The sequence below is a fragment of the Pseudoliparis swirei genome, chromosome 8 (assembly GCF_029220125.1).
Source record: "Pseudoliparis swirei isolate HS2019 ecotype Mariana Trench chromosome 8, NWPU_hadal_v1, whole genome shotgun sequence".
NCBI classification, from domain to species: Eukaryota; Metazoa; Chordata; class Actinopteri; order Perciformes; family Liparidae; genus Pseudoliparis; species Pseudoliparis swirei.
In genome coordinates this window covers 2,398,063-2,418,557 of record NC_079395.1, presented here as the reverse complement: position 1 = coordinate 2,418,557, position 20,495 = coordinate 2,398,063, and the positions used below count along the sequence as shown (strand labels likewise).

At 48.4% G+C, this 20,495-nt stretch overlaps 1 pseudogene; it reads left to right on the top strand.

The window, feature by feature from the left end:
- Positions 1–321: 321 nt before the first annotated feature.
- On the top strand, positions 322–7,581 carry LOC130198208 (tripartite motif-containing protein 16-like; annotated as a pseudogene).
- Positions 7,582–20,495: the final 12,914 nt, after the last annotated feature.

Sequence of the window (20,495 nt, the reverse complement as noted above, 5' to 3'; positions counted from 1 at the left end):
GGAAGCTGGGAGTGGAGGAACTAAATCTAACAGATGCATTAAAATTGGGGGCAGGACAGGAATTACAATATTTGAAAGAAACAGGATTAAGCAATAGAATTTAAAGCACTGACATTTTTTAATCTCCCTTTTGTTTTGTTTGTTTTATTGATTTTGTTTTGTGGGTATTTTGTTGGGTTTGGTTTTGTTTGTTTGGTTTTGTAAGGGGATAGGGCTCTGTTTCCACACTCCACTACAGTAGGTGGCGGAAATGCACCGTTCACTGGATGCCATCCGCCAAAAAATTTAAGAAGAAGAAGAAGAAGAAGAAGAAGAAGAGGCGGCTGTTGGACCTTGAACGCATCTTCCCAGCTTCCAGTGAGTGAACGCAACGCGGGGGAGCCGAAAGAAACATGAATCCAACTTTGAACAACCAAAACATGAACAAGGGCGACGCGGTGAGTCACGTGATCTGGTCGTGTGGCCATGTGCGTCAGGGCACGTTCCTCTTTACTTTCTTTCTTTCTTTCGCGGGTGAACATGTCCTGAACTCTCGGCGTTTCTCAATATGCCGACTTGTGCGAACTTTTCTCTACTTGTGTTCTCGTGACTCGTGAAACGTCATCAGTCTCAGCCCGGTGTGCGGGATTAACTGGTTTTTGAATTAACTGGTTTTGGTACGCGTGCATGAGGCAGATGTGCCGTAGGAGTGGCCTCGAGTTGCCTCTCAGGACCCGTCTGACTAACTAGGAAATGCACATTTCCATCGCTTAGCCTCTCTGTCACGTTCTTTTGATGTAACGCTCATGTTTTAAAGACTAAACACGGAGGACTTTGCTGTAAAATGTGATACCTGTTTGGGAGGCTGTAGTTGAGACGCCGAGGACACGGAGCGAGGACAAAGTAGGTGACTCTGCTGATGCCTGTTCAATATACTACTAACTTCAATAAATACTTGACAAAATGCTCTTGTTGTCAGTCTGATATTTATGTTATACGTCGTTATCTGACGTCAAGTCGATGTGAGACCAGTTTACTCTTCATACAGTGTGTAATGAAGCATGTAGCCCGTTGTTTACACCCAGCTCGCCCACCGCTGTCCGCTGGGAAACTGTGATCGACTCCGATTAAATTGTGATACAACAACAACACTGTGTGCTGTCTCACATCTCTTATGTTTTATATTCCAGACTACGGATCAACATATATCCTCGTAACTATACTCTACCCTGTGCAGCACTCACTGGTCCAGATTTAACATGACTGTTACCTGTTGTTTTGTTACGATAAGGACACGCATTGAATAACTACACACAGGAGCGTGTCTTGAGACACATGACGGGGGAGCAGCTTGCTCCAGCCTTCATTTAGGATTTCGACGGCATTAACGAAACGTTTTCCACCTTCATGACGAACATATCACTTGTTGACTGGTGATAATAACATATCTAAAAGGACAATAAAAAAATAATAAAAACACGGATTTCTCAAAGAATCGAACAGCCGACTTGTGCACCTGCTGTTCTGTTCATTGCTTGTGAACTACCATTGAGTTATAGGGTATTTTACCCGATTTACATTACAATGTACTTTACAATAACAAAAACTGACTGAGCAAATTAGGTAAGTAATATAGTAACTTTGGAAGACATTAATATGTATATAATATATTCTAACACCAACTGCCTTTTCTTCTTACATCATAGACCCACCTAACTCAAATACGGGATTGCATAGGCAACAGCCGCTTTGTGCATTAAAGTTGATGCGACAATAGGAAACGCAGTTACTGATTATCACTATAAGTAATTTATCTATTAATCTAAAACGTAAACTGACTGTAATCAACCCATATTCCTCTAGCTCAATGGTAGTTGGGATGCCACTTAGGAGGCCCTATGGTCGCAGATGATCGCGGGTTCGATTCTTGGCGTTAATCTTTATGCATTTTTTAAATTTTTTTATCGCCAGTCAACAAGTGATATGTTCGTCATGAAGATGGAAAACGTTTCGTTAATGCCGTCAAAATCCTAAATGAAGGCTGGAGCAAGCTGCTCCCCCGTCATGTGTCTAAAGACACGCTCCTGTGTGTAGTTATTCAATGTGTGTCCTTATCGTAACAAAACAACAGGTAACAGTCATGTTAAATCTGGACCAGTGAGTGCTGCACAGGGTAGAGTATAGTTACGAGGATATATGTTGATCCGTAGTCTCGAATATAAAACATAAGAGATGTGAGACAGCACACAGTGTTGTTGTTGTATCACAATTTAATCGGAGTCGATCACAGTTTCCCAGCGGACAGCGGTGGGCGAGCTGGGTGTAAACAACGGGCTACATGCTTCATGACACACTGCATGAAGAGTAAACTGGTCTCACATCGACTTGACGTCAGATAACGACGTATAACATAAATATCAGACTGACATCAAGAGCATTTTGTCGAGTATTTATTGAAGTTAGTAGTATATTGAACGGGCATCAGCAGAGTCACCTACTTTGTCCTCGCTCCGTGTCCTCGGCGTCTCAACTACAGCCTCCCGAACAGGTATCACATTTTACAGCAAAGTCCTCCGTGTTTAGTCTTTAAAACATTAGCGTTACATAAAAAGAACGTGACAGAGGCTAAGCGATGGAAATGTGCATTTCCTATTTAGTCGAGACGGGTCCTGAGAGGCAACTCGAGGCCACTCCTATGGCACATCTGCCTCATGCACGCGTACCAAAACCAGTTAATTCAAAAACCAGTTAATCCCGCACACTGGGTACATGCTCCAATTCAAAGTTCGCTTCTCGCAAAGCACGGTCAAAATGCCCGGATGTGACTTGATTCCTCCCACTTTCCGGAGGATGCATCAGAGGAGACTTGTGCGTACTCTGGCCAGCCGATATCCCAGAATGCATTTCACCAGCAACCGGAAACAATAGCGGAGGGGAAAATAAACAACTGACAGTTGACTTTTTATAAATACTACTGTTGTTGAGTCACGGAGTCATGTTAGGATGTTTTGTTTATTTGACTGTAAAAAATAATTTACAGTGAATAATTGGAGTAAACTCATGAGCAAGAACAGCTGAAGTGGTGACGTCATCAAGAAAGCTGCTGTTCCAATCGCAGAAAGACCGTCCTCCGGAGTCTGAACTCCCAAGACCAGACTCCAAAAGAACACAAGTCTGGACTTGGTGTACTTTGAATTGAGAAACGCCGTGAGTCTTGTAAACGTGACGGACTTCTGTTGGACAGGATCGATAGTGGATTTGGATTTGGACCGTGACGAAGGGGGCGTGGCTGTGAGTGACGTGGGATGTTTCTCTGTGTCCAGTGTTAATGGGGTTTGACCTCTCTGGGTGACCTCGACCCACGTGACTGAAAGGGTCACGCACGGGTCCATTTGTGTGGTTCTAGTACTTCAGATGTGTAACCGGTGGCTCTATTTTAATTATTGTAACTCAGGTTTATGGACTAGTCACCAGGTTCAGCTACAGAGCTCAATTGTTGTGGGGAAAAAACACCAAATTAAATAGTTCAGTTTTTAGGGATTCAACAAAAATCAATCAAGATCACACACATATATTTATAATAGTGCTGTGAAAAATAACGCGTAAACTCAGTTAATTCAATTACAGGTTTAACTAGTTATATTTTTTTAACGCATGCGCAGAATGAGCTTCCAATCCGTCTGTTGTTGGTCGTCGGGACGAAAAAAAAGTCACTTGCAAAATGAGCTTCCAATACACCACTTCAATCTGAACTCTGTCCGCTCTCATGCAGACGGTCTGTTCATCGGTAATGATCCTTCCGCAGGTTCACCTACGGAAACCTTGTGACGACTTTTACTTCCTGTAGATCAGGGGTCTCAACACGTCGATCGCGACCTGCCAGTCGATCGCGTAGTGTTGGCAGATCGCATGACATTAAAAAGATTGGCCCGCCCCCTGACATGTTCTCTATAGCACGTCTTTGTTCTTTTATTAAACTAAACGTCTGTTGTTGATCGTATCTCAGCAGCATGTCATTTCTGTCTCTTGACGTTGCGTTAACACTTGACGATCTCCGTCTCAGGCGCCACAGAGCTCCGTGCGCGCATCGAGCAAAAAAAGTCACTTGTCAATCTGTCCACCTGTCCGGGCCGGTGAGGTTTCAGCTTTGCAGCGGTGTCCCCGCCGTCCCTTTCATCACGGCCCAGTTCATGAAGAAAACCCACACAGTCAGTTCGCCTCAGCAGCTGCTAGAGGAAGACTAGAGGCCTTTAGATTGTGTCATGGTGGAGTTAATGGTTGACAAACAAGAGAACATTTTTCTGTTTAACCCTCCTGTTACCTTTACATTTACTAACATATTTTACCCTCGGGGTCAATTTGACCCCAGCAATTAAAACCTCCAGAAAATTATTAGAATTAATATTGCTTCCCAAGTTTAAGTGTGAGGTACTTTATGTTTGTTTGTTGACTACCTAAATAGCCCTTTAAATAAATAAAAAAGTTGATATTTCTTATATGTTTGACACAGTGAAAAACAGCCTGGGGTCAAATTGACCCCAAAGAACACCGACATTAAACATTGAATGGGGTCAAATTGACCCGAAGGTAACAGGAGGGTTAAACATTCTGTTTAGGATGAAGATGTATTAATGTTCCATATGGAAGAAAACTGCTAAATAACTGCTGAGTTGCAGCACCATTGTATAGAACAGGGATTCCCAAAGTGTGGTGCTTTGTCTTTTCAGTGTGAGCTGCTGTCTAGGGGTGTGAGAGAAAAATGTAATGGCGGTCTAATGGTGAATGTTAATTTCAAAAACAAAGTTTGGGAACCCCTGGTATAGAAGAATGTATAAATGTATATATCCATCTTTTGTCATAAATCTCTATGTTCTCACAAAATATACCGAGAATATCGGTAATATGTGATTAATCATGATTAATCCACAAAAACCTGTGATTAATCCGATTAAAATTTTTAATCGTTTCACAGCCCTAATTTATAATGAATAATAAACTTCAAGGTGGACCAGTCATCCGTGTGGTTCACCCTGTGGGCAGCTCTCCATCTGATATCAAGTGGTGCTCCAAGTGATCATCTGCTTCATTAACGTTAACCTGCTACTCAGTCACTCAAAAAAACATTTGTTATCCTTTGGGATGTTTCAGATGCAAAACTTTGTTTTTGGATTATTAATTTTCCTTTTTTTGTCTTCACTCCCTCTTTCAGCTCCTCCTCCAGGAATGAAGTACAGCTTGATAAGCCCCTCCCTCTTTCTCCTGCTCTCAAACACAGGCGGCTGCACTCTGTCCACACACTTCCTGGTTCCCTCCCAATAGAGCTCACACGCCCCGTTCACTGAACCGTCACATGTTGTTCACATCAGAAGTCAAAGCAGAGTCGCTTCTGAGGAAGTGAAACTCAGACAGTCGTTGCTCCTGAGAGGTGAAATGGAGCAGAAAGGAGTTCAGCTGGATCGGGAAACCTTCTCTTGTTCCATCTGTCTGGATCTCCTGAAGGATCCGGTGACTATTCCCTGTGGACACAGCTACTGCATGAACTGTATTAAAGCCCACTGGGAGGAAGAGGAGGGGAAGAAACTCCTCAGCTGCCCTCAATGTAGGAAGACCTTCACACGGAGGCCTGTCCTGCTGAAGAACACCATGTTGGCTGTTCTAGTGGAGCAGCTGAAGAAGACTGGACTCCAAGCTGCTCCTGCTGATCACTGCTATGCTGGAGCTGAAGATGTGGCCTGTGATGTCTGCACTGGGAGGAGACTGAAGGCCTTCAAGTCCTGTCTGGTGTGTCCGGCTTCTTACTGTGAGAAACACCTCCAGCCTCATTATGATGCACCTCCGTTAAAGAAACACAAGCTGGTGGAGCCCTCCAACCAGCTCCAGGAGAACATCTGCTCTCGTCATGACGAGGTGATGAAGATCTTCTGCCGGACTGATCAGCAGTGTATCTGTTACCTCTGCTTAATGGATGAACATAAAGGCCACGACACAGTCTCAGCTGCAGCAGAAAGGACCGAGAGGCAGAGAGAGCTGGAGGGGAGTCGACTCAACATCCAGCAGAGAATCCAGGACCAAGAGAAAGACCTGAAGCTGCTCCATCAGGAGGTGGAGGCCCTCAACCTCTCTGCTGATAAAACAGTGGAGGACAGTGAGAAGATCTTCACTGAGCTGATCCGGCTCATGGAGAACAGAAGCTCTGACGTGAAGCAGCAGGTCAGATCCCGGCAGAGAACTGAAGTGAGTCGAGTCCAAGAGCTTCAGGAGAAGCTGGAGCAGGAGATCACTGAGCTGAAGAGGAACGAGGCTGAGCTGAAGCTGCTGTCACACACAGAGGATCTCAAGCAGTTTCTACTCCACTACCCCTCACTGTCACCACGCTGAGTCTACACACTCGTCCGGCATCGATATCCGTCCTCTGAGACACTTTGAGGACGTGACGGCGGCTGTGTCAGAAGTCAGAGATAAACTACAGGAAGTTCTGGGGGACAAGTGGACAAACGTCTCACTGGCAGTGACTGAAGTGGACGATTTACTGTCTCCTTCACAAGCAGAGCCCGAGACCAGAGCTGGATTCTTAAGGTATTCATGTGACATCACTCTGGATCCAAACACAGTAAACACAGAGCTGTTATTATCTGATGGGAACAGAAAAGCAACATTTATGAGTGAAGATCAGTCTTATTCTCGTCACTCAGACAGGTTCACTACAAGGTGGCAGGTTCTGAGTAGAGAGAGTCTGACTGGACGTTGTTACTGGGAGGTGGAGTGGAGAGGAGGAGGAGTTAATGTAGCCGTCTCATACAAGAATATCAGCAGAACAGCGAGAGGGAATGCATGTGTGTTTGGACTCAATAATAAATCTTGGGCGTTACGTTGTGTCAATAAAAGTTTTACATTTTATCACAACAAAGTCCAAACTCGCGTCTCTGATCCTCAATCCTCCAGATTAGGAGTGTACCTGGATCACAGAGCAGGTATTCTGTCCTTCTACAGCGTCTCTGACACCATGACTCTCCTCCACAGAGTCCAGACCACATTCACTCAGCCTCTCTATGCTGCACTTGGGTTGTTTTATTCTTATGGAGTCACTGCTGAGTTCAGTAAACTCAAATAGACAGAAGTGAGTTCAGGGACATCTGGTTAAAGTCTGTGTTTTAAGTCTTAAACTTATTTTGTTTCCATCATCGTCGCTGAGCAGACTTTTCTTCACCTGTCAATCAAACCTTGTGGGCGGGACTTGTCCATCTTCTCCTTGTTGTTGTGTAGGTGTCTGAGTTCCTGTAGGTGGCGCTCCTTCCTGTGTGTGTTGAGTCATGGAGGTTCTCACTGCTCATGATGCTCTTTGTTTACCTGAACTCATATTTATCTGCAGGGAAATGTAAAATGCTCTGAGCTCTAAATGTTTGATGAATATTGTTATTGATGTATTCTTTAATTTAAGTTTCTCTTCCTCTGCATGGGTCTTAAAGAGAGAAAGCACCAGAGCTTCTTTATCGGAGATATTTTGTTCTGAGAACTTCATGCAAATTATTCTATTAAGACATTTGTGAGACTAAATGTTGTTGTTTTCCAAATCAACGTACACATGATGTACTGTGTTGCATTATAAAGTATCATAATCAGTAAATCTCTCATCGTTCTTTTCCATAACTGAGGTGGTGGTCCAACACATCTCACAGACTTCACTGAAGGTTTCATGTAACGTTCAGGTTCTTTCCGTGCGTCGGCTTCACTTCTCAAACCCGGAGGTCGGCTCCTCTGGAGGTCACGAGTGTGAACCTGTTTCCTGCATGTGGTGTGTGTGCTGTGCCTTTAAGTGTCTGAACCAGGGATGTGAAAGAGGTGAGCGCTCCCCAGCTGAGTGCTTCTGCATTTCCGGTCCACTGTGTCCTGACTCACGGTGTCGCTGTGGAAGCGGCGCCAACCCTCTGGTTCCCCCTCAGGGAAACACCCAGAATGCACTGGGGCCAGAGGCGACTGGACCGGAAACACAGGACTCACAGACGGGTGGAGTCACTTCTACATTTAATACATGCATCAAAGTGCACAGACAAGAAAGTAAAGCATGTGGGGTTAAATAAAAACTAGGGCTGTCAATCGATTAAAAAAATTTAACTAATTAATCGCACAGTTTGAAATTGCGATTAATTAATCGCGATTAATCGCGATTAATCGCAATTAAAAGTTAAAAGTTCATTCTTTTTAAAGACAAAACTTCACACAGAGCTGTGTTTTCAAAGGGGCTCCTACATATACAGTGCCAGCGAGGTATTTAATATCGTGGATGATAAATTGTTTCTTCAGTGAAACATCAGATTAGTAAAAAAAAAAAAAGTATATTTAGACCCCATTGGTCCTGTCATCTTTAACATTGAACACAGCAGAACCAGTGGCCTTGGTAACTGACTGACATTCAAATATGTCACGTTAACCCTCTGGAGGCTGGGCTCATTTTATACATTTTACAAACAAACAAAATTCACCGTTTAACCCTAGCCTTTTTCGGGTCATTTAATCAATATTACCCTCCTGCCGCCTTGAGTTAATTTGACCCATTCAATGTTTAATGTCGGTGTTCTTTCAGTAGTCAACAAACAAACATAAAGTGCCTCACACTTAAACTTGGAAAACAATATTAATTCTAATAATTTTCTGGAGGTTTTAATTGCTGGTGTCAAATTGAACCCAAAGGGTAAAATATGTTAGTAAATATAAAGGTAACAGGAGGGTGAAACATTGAATCGGGTCAAAATGACCCAAAGGTGGGGGGAGGGTTAAATATTTAATGGTCAAATGACCAAGGCAACCTAAAGGGTTAAAGTGTTTCTCTTCTTTTAAACACAAAACTTCACACAGAGCTGTGTTTTCAAAGAGGCTCCTACATATAAAGTGCGAGGTATTTAATATCGTGGATGATAAATTGTTTCTTCAGTGAAACATCAGATTAGTAAAAAAAAGTATATTGAGACCCCATTGGTCCTGTCATCTTTAACACTGAACAACAGCAGAACCAGTGGCCTTGGTAACTGACTGACATTCACATATGTCACGTTAACCCTCTGGAGGCTGGGCTCATTTTATACATTTTACAAAATAAATTAAATTCACCGTTTAAAGTTTTTGCATGTGACACACCCCACGTGTTTTACATCAAACATTCCAGAACAATCTCAGCTCTGAAATGAGCCTCATTGTCCTCGCCGTGTCCTCTGGTTCTCTGACTGAAAGGCTGCTAAATGAGCCTAACCTGTGAGGTGGGAGGTCCTTTGTGATTTACTGAGTGTTCATTGGTTTTTCCCAAATGTTGACAGACAAACGGATTGACCAATCACGGTGAAGGTTTCTGTGACGAGTTCTTTCGCGCCGCGTGTCCCGACACGTCGCCCTCCGTTCCTCTGTGTATCAGAGGGGAGACGGAGGAGGAGCAGGAGGAAACCGACTGATTCATCCACGAGTTTAAACTGATTTCTGCTCCTTATTTTCGCGGAGAAATGATTGTTTTAAAACGAAACAGTGTCAAACCGTACTGCGGTTTAAAAAAAAAAAAAACGCGTTAATTGCGTTAAAATATTTTAGTGCGTTAACGCGGCCAAATTAATCGCATAGATTAACGCGTTAACGCTGACAGCCCTAATAAAAACATAACGTATACAGTCACACAATGTATTGGTCATTTAGGAGTCACGCCCACTTACACTAAATAAAATGTACCTGTTGACGGCAACAATAAAAAGCCCACGCTAAGATGGCTGCTCTCTCACTGTGTGCTCTCTCAGGTGTGTCTGACTACAGGAATAAAGGCCCAGGTGAGCTTCCAACTCCCTTGTCTGTCTGTCTGGACATCTGTCTGCCTCTTTATCTCTCTCTCTCTTTTTGTGTGTCATGCATGTCTGTCCGTCTGCCTGTCTGCTTCTCCGGTCGCCTCGTCCCTCACAGACAGGACCTCTCCTTTGCGGCGTTGCCCCGAGTGATGGAGTCGCTGTGCCTCTCCATCCTCAGGAGGAGGCGTGGCCTCGGCTCCATCGGGGCGTCACGACGTCTTCAGTCGTTTACGTCAGAAAGACGAGCAGCAACACACATGCTCTGGGACAAAAGAATCCTGCTCAAAGGTTCTCGCTCCAGTCAAAGTCTGCAAGGTTCTATGAGAACATGAACACCAAGTGGTTCTCCAAAAGTATTTATCGTTGGGCGAAAATGGGCTCAGTCATCGTTAGATTATTACATATTATACTGTTAGATTATTGCTATCGATGCATTTTAATGTTCATTCGTGACATTGCTGTGTGGTTTAATTATAACATGATTATTTATATTTCATTTCCCTATTTAATACAGGAAGAGTTGATGTAGCCGTCTCATACAAGAATATCATCAGAACAGGGAGCTGGGATGAATGTGTGTTTGGATACAATAATAAATCTTGGGCGTAAGATTGTTTCAATAACATTTTTACATTTTTCCACAACAAAGTCCAAACTCCCGTCTCTGGTCCTCAGTCCTCCAGATTAGGAGTGTACCTGGATCACAGAGCAGGTATTCTGTCCTTCTACAGCGTCTCTGACACCATGACTCTCCTCCACAGAGTCCAGACCACATTCACTCAGCCTCTCTATGCTGGACTTTTGTTTAATTAGTATTCTAATGGAGACACTGCTGAGTTCAGTAAACTCAAATAGACAGAAGTGAGTTCAGGGACATCTGGTTAAAGTCGGTGTTTTAAGTCTTAAACTTATTTTGTTTCCATCATCGTCTCTGAGCAGACTTTTCTTCACCTGTCAATCAAACCTTGTGGGTGGGACTTGTCCATCTTCTCCTTGTTGTTGTGTAGGTGTCTGAGTTCCTGTAGGTGGCTGTGACAGGTGTGTAACCGTCTTGGAGGTTCCCCCCCCCCCCCCTAAGCACCCACAAGGAATAAGCATCCAGAGGAATGTTCGTTAATAAAGTTTATTAGCACCACAGACTGTGTCTCTGCTCCCCACGCTCCCGATCTTCCTTCTGTCCAGCTCCTTTATGGAGACAGACTCAGACACATAAACACAGATCATCAGCTGGACTGATTACAAATCTAATTACCAATCAGTCCAGCTGATGACAATCAGACACCGTTCCCTGAACCACACCCCCGCTCCACCCACTCTGCAGCTGTGCTTCCGCACACCCCGCTGCCACATACCTCCACCCCCCGACTTAGGCCGGGGCAACATCCGGCCTAACCTACTCCCCCTCCCCCCCATGAGAGCGGGAGAGGAGCAGGAGAGCCACAACCATCTGCGTCCCCGGCCTATGGATCACCTTGAAATTAAAAGGCTGTAAAGCCAGATACCACCGAGTGATTCGGGCGTTGGTATCCTTCATGCGGTGGAGCCATTGGAGCGGGGCATGGTCCGACCAGAGGGTGAATGAGCGTCCCAGGAGGTAGTAGCGCAGGGAGTCGACCACCCACCGGATGGCCAGGCACTCCTTCTCCACCGTGCTGTACCTGCCCTCCCTCTCCGACAGCTTGCGGCTGATGTACAGCACGGGGCGGTCAAACCCCCCTACCTGCTGGGACAAAACGGCCCCCAGCCCTCTGTTCGACACATCAGTCTGCAGAGTAAAAGGGAGAGAGAAGTTAGGTGTGTGAAGGAGTGGTTCCCACAGAGCTTGCTTTACCTCCTCAAACTCCAACTGGCACCGCTCCATCCACTGGACCGGATCTGAGGCACCTTTCCGGGTCAGGTCAGTCAAGGGGCTGGTCAGCTCCGCAAAGTTCGGGATGAACCGCCTGTAATAGCCCGCCAGCCCCAAAAACTGCCTCACCTCTTTTTTAGTCCTGGGCCGTGGGCAGGCTGCGATGGCGGTCTTGTCCACCTGAGGGCGCACCTGCCCGGCACCCAAGTGGTACCCCAGATACCGTACCTCCCTCTGTCCAACTGCACACTTCCCCGGGTTGGCCGTAAGCCCCGCCTGCCTCAGGGATTCCAGCACCGCGCCCACCCGCCGCACATGCTCCGCCCAGGTGGTGCTGTGTATGATCACATCATCCAGGTAGGCGGCAGCATATGCAGCGTGCGGACGCAGCACCTGGTACATGAGGCGTTGAAACGTGGCTGGGGCCCCGAACAACCCAAAGGGAAGCGTGGTGAATTGGTATAACCCAAACGGAGTGGAGAAGGCCGTTTTTTCCTTAGACTCTGGCGACAGAGGAATCTGCCAGTAGCCCTTGGTTAGATCCAGTGTCGTAAAGAAACGCGCAGTGCCCAGTCGGTCCAGGAGCTCGTCGACCCGGGGCATTGGGTAAGCATCGAACCGTGACACATCGTTCACCCTGCGATAGTCCACGCAGAACCGTATAGACCCATCCTTCTTGACCACAAGAACAATGGGGCTACACCAGGCACTGTGGGACTCTTCTATTACCCCCATCTCCAGCATTGCAGCCAATTCCCGCTGAACCACCTTTCTCTTGTGTTCAGGTAACCTGTAGGGTCGTGACCGCACTGTCACCCCCCGAGGAGTCTCAATCTCGTGCTCTATGAGGTTTGTGCGTCCTGGAAGGAGAGAGAACACATCAGCAAACTGCTTCTGCAACTGGGCAATGTCTGTTTTCTGGGTCCCGGAGAGACGGTCTTCACAAAGGAGCGCGGCCGGATTTTGGGACCTCAGGCCCCAGCTCCTCTCTCAGATACCGAGGACACCAGAGAAACAGACTCCGCCTCCCTCCATGCTTTTAGGAGGTTGAGGTGGTAAATCTGTGTAGCTCCGCCCCTATCAGAACGCACCACCTCATAGTCGACATCCCCCACTCGCCGTGTGACCACAAAGGGCGCTTGCCACTTGGCGAGGAGTTTAGAGCTGGAAGAAGAAGCAATACAAGTACCTTCTCTCCCGGTGTGAATTGTCTCAGCCTGGCACCTCCGTTGTACAGCCGCTGCTGACGCTCCTGGGCCTGGAGCAAATTCTCACGTGACAGCTGACCCAGTGTGTGGAGCTTTGCTCGCAGGTCCAGGACATGTTGGATCTCGTTTTTACTGGTGCTCGGCCCCTCCTCCCAGTTTTCTTTAATGAGGTCGAGCACCCCCCGTGGAGTCCTGCCGAACAACAGTTCAAAGGGAGAAAATCCCGTGGAGGCCTGGGGAACCTCCCGTACTGCAAACAACAGAGCGTCAAGCCATTTATCCCAATTACGTTCATCGTCATTAATAAATTTACGGATCATGGACTTCAAAGTCTTATTCAGATGCTCCACCAGACCGTCGGTCTGTGGGTGGTACACACTGGTCCGAATAGACTTGATGCCCAGTAACCCGTAAAGTTCTCTCAGTGTTCTTGACATGAACTGGGTGCCCCGGTCAGTCAGAATCTCTTTCGGGATTCCGACTCGGGAGATGATCTGAAACAGCGCCTGCGCGACACTCTTTGCAGAAATGTTGCGCAAGGGCACCGCCTCCGGGTATCGTGTTGCGTAATCCACGAAGACTAACAAAGCGATATCCGCGTGCACTCCGGTGAAATGGCCCGATGAGGTCCATAGCGATTCGCTCAAATTGAACCTCCATTAACGGCATAGGGCGCAAAGGTGCCCTCGGAATGGCCGGAGGGTTTACCAATTGACACTCCGGGTAGGACGCACACCAACGGCGCACATCCGCCCGGATGCCCGGCCAATAAAATCGGGTCATTATCCGGTCCAGAGTTTTATCACACCCCATGTGACCAGCCATCGGGTTATAGTGAGCCGCCTGAAAAATAATTTCCCGGCGACTCTTCGGCACCAGCAACTGGGTGCTTTCCTGCCCTGTGTGAGTGTCACGGCTCACTCTGTACAGTTTGTCCCTGATCAATGTGAAGTGCGGATATGTCTGCGCTGCGTCAGGGCGCACCAGCTGACCATCAATTCGTATCACTTGGTCAAAGGCTGAGCGTAGAGTATCGTCCCGAGACTGCTCGAGTGGAAAATCTTCCATGGAGTGAAACTCGGAAGCCGGGGGAGTCTCTATCCGAGGCTCCGCCGGTTCCCCCTCCCCGTCTGCAGTGTCGGACAACCTCGCGTCACCGCTGAGCACGGCGCACACACCGCATGACCCTGTCTGCCGTGAACGCACCCCCGCAGCCTTCCCCATTAACTTGTCAAAGCCCGGCCAATCGGTTCCCAAGATTACCGGGTGCGTAAGGCGGGAGCTAACCGCGACCTTCACGTTATGCTTTCCCCCCCCCCGTATCTAATTTCCGCTGACACTATGGGATACTCGTGAATGTCCCCATGCACACACCTTATCTTCACCCACAATGCCTCCACCAATGCCCTGGTGAACCAGGCTCTGGTGGATCATAGACTGTGTACAGCCGGAATCCACCATTGCCTGATGTATACCCCCCTGGATTCTTACCGGTACGCGGTATGTCACTCCCGGACCTGGGGAGGGTGTTGGAGAGCCGGCAACCCGGATCACCTGGCCCACCTCCATCAGCGGACACTCCCACCGGATGTGTCCGGGCCGCCTGCACCGCCAACACTCCTGCCCTGGTGTTTGAGGGACTACCTGTGGGTTGGGAAGGGTGCCGGTGCTTGCTGGGGCCGGTATGGGTTGCATCAGTGGCCACGTCGGCCTGGCCGGAGGCAGTGCACCGCCGCTGTCCATCTGACCGCCGGGATAAACCGCCAGGTGGTCCTCCGCCAGTGTGATGGCGGCCTCCAGCGACGTGGGGCCGTGACAGCGGACCCACTCTGCTGTTCCGGTTGGCAGCCCCTCCATGAACCGCTCCACGACGACCTTCTCCACCACCGCCTGCGCCCCTCCTGTGCTCCCGGGCTGCAGCCACCTCGTTGCGGCGTCCCTCAGCCGTTGCGCGTACGCAAACGGCCGGTCGTCGGGCCCCATCGTGGCCTTGCGAAACCTCCGCCGGTGATCCTCCGGAGTCAGCCCCAGCCGATCCATCACCGCCTTTCGCACGTTTCCATAACTGTGGCGTGCTGCTGGGGGAAGCCCCAGAGCCGCAGTCAGTGGCGGTTCGTCCATAGGGGGCGCTAGGGCGCCGCCCCTCTTAAAATGTTGATGAAAAAAAAAAAGAAGAAAAAAAAATACATCCTGTCAAAAAACATTATATGCCAAATCATTTAAATAGTAAATATACCGTGTTGACGGGCTAAATGTGTGTGGTAGACCGTCAGCCTGTCAACAACCACTTAAGTTAATGTGAAAAAATATAATATATCGCCATTATCACGGAGAAACCCTCCTTTTTCGAGGCGATCTACGTGTGTACGGCATCGAGAAAACATTTCAGTCGTATCGGCAAGGACGGCTTCTCATTGGCGGATGAAACGTGAATCTTGGGTCGCAAAAATGTGCACTCATTGGCCAATGACATCGTTTTATTATTTCACGTGACTGGACTATTCGGCAGATCAGAGACCGGTATCGTTCCCTCAGCCCAGAGAGCTCCACGGAGCTACCGGAGCAGGTAGCTAACGGAGCTGTCAGCTGGAGCTCAGTGAGTAATGCGCTGTTTAGATTCCCCTGTCTGTTGTTCCAAAGTCCTGGGACTGAAACTCTCTGGACTACAACGGGGGGAGGGATCTAAAGAGCTGCAGACAAGTGGAAAGCACGAATCTTGCCGCAGTTATTACATTACATTACATGTCATTTAGCAGACGCTTTTATCCAAAGCGACTTACAATAAGTGCATTTCAACCTAGAGTACAAACTAAGAACAACAAGAATACAGGAAGTAACATTTCCTCAACATAGTCGAACTACAAAAGTACCATAAGTAAGTGCTATCTAAGTGCCACTGAAGTGCTAATCTGTGTTTTAATCCAGATATAGTCGGAAAAGGTGTGTTTTCAGTCTCCGACGGAAGATGTAGAGACTTTCTGCTGTCCTGATGTCAGTGGGGAGCTCGTTCCACCACTGAGGAGCCAGGACAGCAAACAGTCTGTTGAGTGATTAGCTCGGTGCAGCACAAGTCGATTGGCTGTTGCCGAGTTGAGCGAACGTGCGGGTGTCGGTGTGACCATATCCCGGATGTAGCGGGGCCCGATCCGTCTAGAGCATGGGTACGCCAGGACCAGTGTTTTGAAGCGGATGCGAGCAGCCACCGTAACCAGTGGAAGGCGGAGGAGCTGAGTGGTGTGGGTGAATTTCGGGAGGCTGAAGACCAGTCGAGCTGCTGCATTCTGGATGAGCTGCAGGGTCGGATGGCCTTAGCAGGTAGACCAGCCAGGAGGAGTTGCAGTAGTCAAGGCGTGAAATGACCAGAGCCTGGATCAGAACCTCGCCGCCTTCTGAGTAAGAAGAGGACGTATTCTCCTGATGTTGTGCAGCATGTACCTACAGGACGCATCGCAGCGATGTTGGCCGTGAGGGAGAGTTGACTCTCGAGTGTCACGCGAGGTTCCTGGCAGTCAGGGTAGGGGCCAACACAGAGCTGTTGAAGGTGATAGTCAGGTCGTGGGTGGGAGCCTTTCCTGGAAGGAATAGTAGCTCAGTCTTGTCAGGGTTGATCTTCAGGTGGTCAGCAGACATCCACTGAGAGATGTCAGTCAGACAGGCAGATTCAGGCCGCCACCTGTGTTTCGGACGGTGGAACGAGAAGATCAGTTGGGTGTCATCAGCATAGCTATGGTAGGAGAAGCCATGCGAACGAATGACAGAGCCGAGAGAATTTGTGTACAGAGAGAAGAGGCGGGGACCCAGGACGGAGCCTTGAGGAACCCCAGTAGTGAGAGGACAAGGATCAGACACAGATCCTCTCCAAGTTACCAGTAGGTGCGGTCTTTAAGGTAGGAAGAGAAAAGAGCGAGTGCAGTGCCTGAGATCCCCAGGTCCTGAAGAGAAGAGATAAGGATCTGGTGGTTCACGGTGTCAAATGCTGCAGAAAGGTCGAGAAGGATAAGGACAGAGGAGAGAGGCTGCTCTAGCAGTGTGAAGCTGCTCAGAGACAGCCAGGAGGGCAGTCTCTGTCGAGTGGCCGGCCTTGAATCCAGACTGGTGAGGGTCAAGAAGGTTGTTACTGTGGAGATAGGAGGACACTTGGCTCAAGATAGCTCGCTCCAGAGTTTTGAGAGAAAAGGTAGAGAGACCGGTCTGTAGTTGCTGACTTCACATGGGTCGGGCGTGGGTTTCTTCAGGAGAGGGTTGACTCTCGCCTCCTTCAGAGAGTTGGGGAAACAGCCAGTTGAGAGTGAGCTGTTAATAAGATGGGTGAGGAAGGTCAGAAGGTCAGGAGCAATAGCCTGGAGAATGGGAGGACGGGGTCAAGGCGCGAGGTGGTCGGTCGGGCGGAGGTCACCAAGCTAAGAACTTGATTGGGAGACAAGGGGTGAAAGAGGAAAGGGGGGATGAAGAAGTTAGTGTTGGTGAGGTGATAGAAGATGGATTTGTAAAGGAGGAGCGTATGTCGTCTATCTTGTTTGTAAAGTAGTCGACAAAGTGGCTCGGCAAAAGGGTGGAAGGAGGAGGACAGGGGAATCAAGGAGGTTGGAAAAGATAGAAGAGTTTTTGGGGTTAGAGAAGGAAGACTGAATTTTGGTCAGGTAGAACGAGCTTTTGGCTGCAGAGATAGAGGAAGAGAAGGAGGAGAGGAGAGATTGATAGAAGAGCAAGTCTTCCGCTTGATTCGATTCGCCATTTTCTTTCCGTCGCTTGCAGGGTGGCTCTCTCGCGCAAGAGGTCCGACAACCACGGAGCCGGGAGAGGATTTCCGAACCGGTCGTGTCTTAAAAGGACAAAGAGAATCAAGAGATGAAGACAGGGAAGAGAGGAGAGTGTCTGCGGCAGAGTTAGGATGCATGAGTGAGAAGCAGTCAGTTGAGGGGAGAGCAGATAGGACAGAGGAGGCCAGTTATCTAGCTAATAGCATGAAGCTAACTCGCTAACAGCCTGAAGCTAGCCCTGCTTGCAGAGCAGGCGAAGGAGACCGAACTGGCATCGAAACACAACGAAGAAGTTCTGAAAAACAGACACATTCCCTCAAGAATAATGAAACAGGCTGGTTACAGACATGATTGACTTTAACCAGAGAGTTATGGAGAAGTTTGACCACTTTAAGAGAGGAGGCTACTTGTCTTTACAGTAGTGGCTCTACTCTGTCACCCAATGTAACATGTGATCTCTTTCTTACTCTATTCTGCTCTGAACCTCTTTCATGTGAGGGTGAAACTCTTTTATTTTGTAAACCTCTGAAACCCAACCCAATGTTTCTTAAAGCTGCTCTGAACCTCTCATGCCCAAAGTTACAGTGTGTTGATAGTTGTTATTGGACAGTGTTGAGCATGGTGTTTTCTTGAAATAAAGCTTTGTTTTTTACAATATTCTACTCAAAACCTCTTTTCTTCTCATTGTTGAGTGCTATTTAAACTGCGCCCCCCCCCCCCCCAAAAAAATTGCACCAGCCGCCACTGGCCGCAGTCTGTGCCTCCCCGGTGAGCAGGGGCAAGAGGCGAATCGCCCACTCCCCCGCTGGCCAGCCGCATGCCTCCGCCACCGTCTCAAAAGTCTCCAGGAACGACTGCGCGTCGTCCCCCGCCGTCATCTTTTGGAGCGCCACCCCCGCCAAGGGGGAAGGGATATGTGTGGCCGCAGCAGTCTGGGCGGCGAGCCGTTCCAGGGCGCGAGTCTGCTCCTCTGCCTGGGCCAGGAGCTTCCCCAGTGTCTGCCGGCCTGCCTCCACCTGGTCCTGCAGCATTGCTGCCATCCCCTCCAGCATCTGCCCCAGCTGAATCCATGGCTGGGTTGGCTGATCTGGGTGCTGCTGGCTGCGCTCCATGAGCTTTGTCTTCAACAACAAAAAAAGAAGGGCTCCACGTTTGGCAGGTGTGTAACCGTCCAGTAGGTTCCCCCCCCCTAAGCACTCACAAGGAATAAGCATCCAGAGGAATGTTCGTTCATAAAGTTTATTAGCACCACAGACTGTGTCTCTGCTCCCCACGCTCCCGATCTTCCTTCTGTCCAGCTCCTTTATGGAGACAGACTCAGACACATAAACACAGATCATCAGCTGGACTGATTACCAATCTAATTACCAATCAGTCCAGCTGATGACAATCAGACACCGTTCCCTGAACCACACCCCCGCTCCACCCACTCTGCAGCTGTGCTTCCGCACACCCCGCTGCCACAGTGGCGCTCCTTCCTGTGTGTGTTGAGTCATGGAGGCTCTCACTGCTCATGATGCTCTTTGTTTACCTGAACTCATATTTATCTGCAGGGAAATGTAAAATGCTCTGAGCTCTAAATGTTTGATGAATATTGTTATTGATGTATTCTTTAATTTAAGTTTCTCTTCCTCTGCATGGGTCTTAAAGAGAGAAAGCACCAGAGCTTCTTTATCGGAGATATTTTGTTCTTAGAACTTCATGCAAATTATTCTATTAAGACATTTGTGAGACGAAATGTTGTTGTTGTTGTTGTTGTTTTCCCAATCAACGTACACATGATGTACTGTGTTGCATTATAAAATAAAGTATCATAATCAGTAAATGTCTCATCGTTCTTTTCCATAACTGAGGTGGTGGTCCAACACATCTCACAGACTTCACTGAAGGTTTCATGTAACGTTCAGGTTCTTTCCGTGCGTCGGCTTCACTTCTCAAACCCGGAGGTCGGCTCCTCTGGAGGTCACGAGTGTGAACCTGTTTCCTGCATGTGGTGTGTGTGCTGTGCCTTTAAGTGTCTGAACCAGGGATGTGAAAGAGGTGAGCGCTCCCCAGCTGAGTGCTTCTGCATTTCCGGTCCACTGTGTCCTGACTCACGGTGTCGCTGTGGAAGCGAGGCGCCAACCCTCTGGTTCCCCCTCAGGGAAACACCCAGAATGCACTGGGGCCAGAGGCCACTGGACCGGAAACACAGGACTCACAGACGGGTGGAGTCACTTCTACATTTAATACATGCATCAAAGAGGCTGATAAAGGACTACATCTGCGCCTTCCTCCCTTCCTCCATGGACCCGCTGCAGTTTGCTTATCGCCCAAACAGATCCACAGATGATGCTGTCTCCCAGGTACTGCACACCACACTCTCTCATCTGGACAGCCAGAGTGGGGGCTATGTGAGACTGCTGTTCATTGATTATAGTTCAGCTTTCAACACCATAGTCCCCTCCAGACTGGCCGGCAAGCTGATTGAGCTGGGACTGAACACCCCCCTGTGTGCTTGGATCCTGGACTTCCTGACCACCAGGCCACAGGTGGTCAGGGTGGGCAGACACACCTCAAATCCTCACCCTGAACACAGGATCCCCCAGGGTTGCGTCCTCAGCCCCTACTGTACTCCTGTACACATGACTGTGTGGCCAGGTTCAGCTCAACACCATCATCAAGTTTGCGGATGACACAGTGGTGGTGGGCCTGATCTCCGACAACGAGAAGGCCTACCTGGAGGAAGTTGCTGATCTGTCACTCTGGTGCCAGGACAACAGCCTCATCATGAATGTCACCAAAACTAAGGAGCTGATTGTGGACTTTAGGAGGGTACAACAACAGAGGACGTACTCACCACTGGGGATTAACGGGACTACTGTGGAGAGGGTGAGCGGGT